The sequence below is a fragment of the Oculina patagonica genome, chromosome 14 (genome assembly GCF_052425735.1).
Source record: "Oculina patagonica isolate OP01 chromosome 14, crgOcupat, whole genome shotgun sequence".
Classification (NCBI taxonomy): domain Eukaryota; kingdom Metazoa; phylum Cnidaria; class Anthozoa; order Scleractinia; family Oculinidae; genus Oculina; species Oculina patagonica.
Genome location: NC_135771.1, coordinates 13,671,290 through 13,678,035, shown reverse-complemented (window position 1 = coordinate 13,678,035; position 6,746 = coordinate 13,671,290).

The window sequence follows — 6,746 nt, the reverse complement described above, 5'->3', positions numbered from 1 at the left end:
TCAAACTGTCAAAGTCACGCCAATAATCAGGCTTGTTTTAGTGCATGTGATAGATAATCCCTACTTTCCTGAATAAAAACAATTGACTTCCTGACCCACAAATTCGCTTTCTTCTCACTGTTCCAAAAAAATCATAGGAACCGGAATGATAAAATCAAAGCGATGAGTTGATACGCTCCGACATCACGGAATTGAGAGGAAAAAGGCACGTATCTTTCATCTGCTTCTCGTCTTTTCTTTGAAACTAGGTCCGCAATGCAATGGTTGCACTGAGCTGAACATAAGATAGCAGATTGGAATGGGTGCCGGCCTAAAAAAGTATAGCATCGCATATTCACTTTAGTTAATAACATAAAAGTCGGTCACGATCCCTGGTTTCACTGTTGAACCCTTTTAACACTGGGTCAGCAATGTTGCCGAAAAGTCAAACACTGTGAAGGAAAAGGAAAAATAATCGTCCTTCTGCAACACTGTTGTCACTGGGTGACCCGTACTAAGTGTGCGAACTTGTCAAATTGTCACTGTAATATGTAAAAAAAACTTTTGCATAATACCTTGTAATGGGTAAAGAAGTAGAGTTCACCGAGAGGAGGACTGGAAACGAATTAAAGAGAGCCCCACCACATGCCTTCCAGTTGTAACTCTCTGGCCATTCGGCAAACTAGCACACAAGCTTCCGAAGCTTATTCCAGTTTTCGTAGCATGAAGCAACTATTGTAGCTAGGATTGTTTCTACTTCTTGCAGATGCGAACTAGTCCATTACCAAGCTAAAGAGTTAGTTAATGAAAAATTAAAACAACTCAGCTGTCAGTTTTCCTGACAGTCGTCCTGATAAGGACTGATGTTTAAGCTTCTGTGGTAGAAGGACTTAATGCAACAAGCAACACAAAACGTAGCCTTGGGAAATCTGTGATCTGAAGTCCCGGCGAATAACAATTACTGAAAAAAACTCCCTTATTACGGACTTTCTCTATTACGGACCCCAATTTGTGGTCCCGAAGGTGTCCGTTAAAGCGAGAGTTGACTGTAGGACAAAGTGGACGTGATAAGGGGTAGAAGGACATACATGAAACAATTTAGCCCATGGGTAACTTGTAATCCTAGGTAAGGACACACTGACCTCTGTGATATACGTACACAGGACAATAAGCAACACAAAGTGCACATCTGGGTACCTTCAAGTCACTATATAGAGACACTCTGACTTCTGTGATAGGAGGACAATGACGAGCAGGTAAAGTGAACATCTGGGTATGTTGAAGGCACTGGATAAAAACGCTCTGACGTAAGTCTGCGACAGAAGGACAAAAGTAAATAAATAGCACGGCTGGTAAGTTGAAGTCTCTTAATGTGGACGCTATCGCTATGACCTATTTATGGATAACAACAACTTTCAGTCACTGGTAAACAGTCTTTCTAAAAGAAAGAAGAGAGAGAAGCAGCACACGAAGTGGGCATAGCTAGGTAACTTGTAGCCAGTGGGAAAAACAATATAAGCAAGGCATATATTACACATGGGTAATTTGTAGACAAGCAGTACAAAGGGAAAACATTGCCGCCGACTTTTGCCGTCATGTGGACGTTGTTACTCCAAGAGTTCACAAAAAATACACTAAATGAAGGACACAGCCGCATGCTGCATTTATAGTGTTGTTGTTGCAGATATGGCCACTATAAGAGCCACCAAACGTTACTAACGAAATCAAGACGTGCATGAAGACCGGCCTGAAATGAACAATTAAAAGAAAGATGAATTCAAGGTTTACCTGACCATTCTTGGACAGGACACTTTATTTACTCCCTCAGTACCTTTATACCCCAAGAAGCAAGGCATACTGAGGGGTAACCTTCAATGGACTGGCAGTCCATCCAGGGGGAGTAGCTTCCTGATACTCCCCCTGGATGCTACAGAAACCAAAGTTTGCTGCAGAAACCAAAGTTAAGCGCTATAGTTGTGGGTCACAAGCCGTGAAGAATTACCTTAAAGTTGATCACAGCGAGTGTCACAAACGGGTTAATGTTAGGTACTAGTTTCTTTTTATGTTTTGAAACGAAATTAGTTTTATTTTGTTACAACTTTTTGCTTTCAACGTGCAAAAATACCACTTACAGCTTTCACAATACACGAGTACGATTACAGTTGAACCCCTATTAAGCGGCCACCCATTCAGTGGTCACCCCCTGTAAAGGGGACAGTTATTCAAGTTCCGAAACTTTTTTTCATAATAATAAGCGAATGTTTATCTAGGATAACCCTTCAGTACACGCGTACTGTTATCAACGGGGTCCTGCTAATTAAAAATTAAAAATTTAAAAAGTATTAAATAAAATTACTAAATATATAATATATAAGGAAAATTGTATAAAAAGGGGATCATGCACTAAGTTAAAAACCTTAAAAACTACAACAATGTCAGTAAAATACTGTTGAAAAAACCCTTTGTAAACGGCCACTTCTATTAAGCAACCGCGGCCACCTTTTTGCCGTCCTGATGAGCGTTCTTCTATTTTTTTGCCCCTATTTGACGGTCAGCAAGAATGTAATATACAATGTTTGACTTTGTTTTCAACAAGGTCGGACAGACAATAGTCTATAAAAGAAAGTGATGGCTGATAAAATCATTCAAAGTTTTCAAACAGGGGATTATTGTCGTCTTTATTCCGTGATTCCTTTTCACGCTATTATGTATTGAAATAGCGTGACCTTGGTAAAGGGCCTTATATGTTATTTCTAACGAACGCCTATTAAGCGGGCCGTTAGCATAAATCGATCACTCACTCTACTTGCAATACGGTTATTTACACAACTAAAAAAGGTGATTTGCACTATTTACAATACGATTTATTGCACTATACTACTTGCAACACTTGGGTAGGAGGGGAGCTGTGCAGATATGATCAATTCAAAGAGCAGCAGTCATTCAATTTTTCATTTCAAGTTTGCCTTGAAGCTCAGAGATATTAGAATTCCAAGTAAAAGATATTGCATGTATGGATGTAGTCACGAGTATTAAACAAGAGAAGATGCAGTCTGCGCTTTGGAGGGAGGCCACCTGAACTCAGCTATTCCATCAGTCAACTGAAACAAAATCTACCCAATGGAAAGATACACGTTTAGTGTTACATATACAATTCCCAGGACCATATCAGAGTACTGTAATACAGTAAAAGTAGAGACATCGCATTCCAGAAATGTATGAATGATCAAATTGCTTTATAGATCACATATCTAAGTGACCCTAAGTTACCGAATATAAGACCTATCCATTGAGTTGCTACTTTTGAAAACACACTTTCGACACGTTTGAAACCACTGGCGACTGCAATGGTTTCGCGCAGTGGGTAAAGCTTAACGTCTCAGTAGCTTTATTGCTGAATGGAATTGTGTTGTTTCTAACATCGGTTTGTGAATAAGATTGAGCAAAGTGTCCTGTTACACTCTTTTTTTTTTTTTTATAAGAATCTAGTTTATAAGAATATCTAGGCTGAAATTTGCGAATTATTAAGAATAAACCCAAGGCTGAGATTTTGAAAAGAATATAGTTTTTAGTTGAAACGAAATCAGGTATTTTCATTTCCGTCACTTTATCTCTGTGAGGAATGCTTTGTTTAAAGCCAAAACGGCCAAAGCAATGGTACATGTGCACAATGTGCACATGTACCATTGTCCGACCTTGTTGAAAACAAAGTCAAACAATGTATATTACATTCTTGCTGACCGTGCACACCGAACACTTGTAACTGATTACCCAATACTTGTTAAAACAGAAATGTCAAACGGTATTTTCTAAGAATGTTCATAAGAATATCTCAGCCTAAAATCGGTAGAAAAATAAGAATATTCAGCCTGGGTCGGAAAATCTGTATTCTTATAAAAAAAAGAGTGTATATTACGTAATTACGTGCATTCTGCGTAATAGAATCAAACAAGATAAATTTAGGTAGAGGTAAAAGGAAATAAAAATAGGGCGAATGAAATAAAATTTAACTCAACACCTTTCCGCCATTCCAGGTCAAGTGCAAGTGGAACAAAAATTAAGTATAGCAGATGTTTAAACGAAACCATTATTGGATTGCTAACCTGAAACAAACTAACCACGCAATGTTGTGTTGGAACTGGAAGTTATTCCAGATGGAAATTGTAGTTCGTGGTTGGATCTGGAGATGGTCTTGCTCGTCCGTTTCTTAAAAAGCTTGCCTTGTTACTGGCTGAGCCGATCATTCTTTCATGCTGTTAACTGAGTGTCAGAGCCTGGCATTATGTATTCCTTAGCCTGGTGATAACGAGGCTCTCTACGACTTAATTCTAAACATTGTAATATCTCTAAGCAATGTGAAAATTAACAGTGCGACATTTATAAAAGCCATCACTACATCGCAACGGTATTTTCAGAAACTGCAGGAACTGAAAACTCATTTAGCTCCATTTAATGCCATGTCACTTAGCACAGTAAAGGACAATAAATTTTCATGCTGTTAAAAATAACATTGATATCTTGTTAGATCAATTCAAAAATAGCTCAACTTTATATATAATCCGTCACTTTTTAATTTTAGATTTCCTTGTAAAGACATGTAAAGTACTGTCTTGTCATTTCAGTGTCATAGTGTAGGAAGGTTCTAGATTCTGATGATTCGAGAGGTATTTAATTTGAAAAAATGCATATTTACTGCAACTTTGACTTCGTTATTGAAAGCACTGACATGCTCTTTTTTCCTTGTCTTGCAAAACTTGTTTTCACAGACTGATGTGATGTGTTATGCACGAGTGCTAAATATAATCTCGCAGTCCAAATTGAACCCACTCATCACAAGGCATTCTTAGTTTTATAGATGAAAAGCAACGCCAGGACTACAACTGTCGAGCGACAGTTAATTAACCTGGGTTTACTACCCATCGAGGAGATATGTTGCGAAACGTTAAGTCATTTTTGCGATGAAAAAATTATCTTCAAATAGATGGTAATCATAGTTTATTAAAGTAGTAAACACCAAAGAGGAAATAATGTAGCATAAAGGAAGAAACAAGGCCGCATTGTTCGTGAGGCAATTCACGTGACCAAATTGACAAACCTCTGATTGGCGCATTTTACTCAAAAGATTCGTAAACCCTCAAGTTTCCAATAGTGATCAACATCTGAATTCTCAATCAAGAAACAGATGACAGGTATTTAAAGAAAAATCGACATTTGGCGAATATCGTGATAATTAATGCCAGAACCGCCAGATTCTCACTACTGCCCTTCAAAAAAATACTTATTAATCTGTAAGGGGAATTTATACTTTGATGTTGTTGGGTCTTTGATTTAAATTATCTCTCTTTATTGGTACATAACCATCAATTATATCTATAAATCTAAATTTAGCCAAGGTCATCAACATATCTTTCAAATACGGAATGTTGTGTTTATCCAAAACTTGTCGCAGTGTTTGCATTCCTCTTATAAAAACTGCAATTAGCGTCAAATGACAGAGGCATCATGTGAAACACCAATCACCGACTCGAAAACCTCGATGGATTCAGATGATAAAAGGACGACGTGGGGCCCCGCGTTCAAACAATTCTAGTCTCTAGAAGCTCGACGTAAGGCTCTTACCTCACAGCTTGGTGGCTTATCTCTTAACAAAATTTAAATGGAGAAGTTAAAGATAGGATTCACTGGGTTTAGACGTCGATCCATTGCAGGAAATGTCAGCTCGGAGTCCAGCGAAACGTCTTCTTGCAGCAGTGATTCATCTGCTATAATAGAAAATGCTTTGAATGAGGTTGAAACACAAATCATTGATATGGCGGACATTGCCAAAAGACGGCGGCAAAGTAGAAGCAAGTCTGTCCCACACGTGAGGCGATTTAACTGCTCTTCAGTAGATGAGACGTTTGAATTCGTCTTCAGCACCAAACTGGATGCATCAAGCTTCCAAGAATTGCCGACTACAACGCTCTGTTCAACGGAACTTTGACTTTGAGGAAGGCCAAAGCATCCATCTTGTTAATAGGAAGACTTAACTTCCTTTGTCCTGGTTGCAATACAATCTACACAGCTCAAGTGAACGATTCAGAAATGACTTCACTAACCAGATGCTAGACGTAGCCAGCATCTCTGTGTTGCTTTTATATGGACATTTTTAGTTAGAACTATTTTTGAGGCAATCACAAACAGGGTTGTTGTGACCCATTTAACCACCACCACATTCAGTGTGCAACTGTTGTGGCCATAGACAAGATGCTTCAGGCCGGTGAGATGCAATTCTTATTCTTCTGTTCTGCAATTATTATTCTGTTCTGCCTTCGCTGTATCTTACTATAATCTAGCTGAGCAAGACATAAACTGGGGCAATACGTATACACTATTTTTTTAACCTTTGCGTTTTGATGGCTGAATTATGTCTGCTATGTACGCCAGACAAACACTAAAAATGCTATAACCTAGCATTCACCAGGTGCCAGAAGGAACACGTTTAAAGTAATTATTGAATCAGATGTTTTTTTCAAATAAGCTTGTCTTATTTGATCAATAGTGGCCAGCTGTTTGGATGGAAGTTTTATTCTAGAGTTTTAAACTGTCCGTAACTGCGATTTATTATTGGACTGAGAAAAGTAAAGTAAATTAAAGCAATTGATATGAATCTCACTTATGAAATTTCTTATGGATACTCTGTCAAAGTAATTAAATATCCAACATTTGTTTATCGCCTCGAGACTGATTGAGATGCTGACATCATTTAGTTATTGGAGAAATATGTT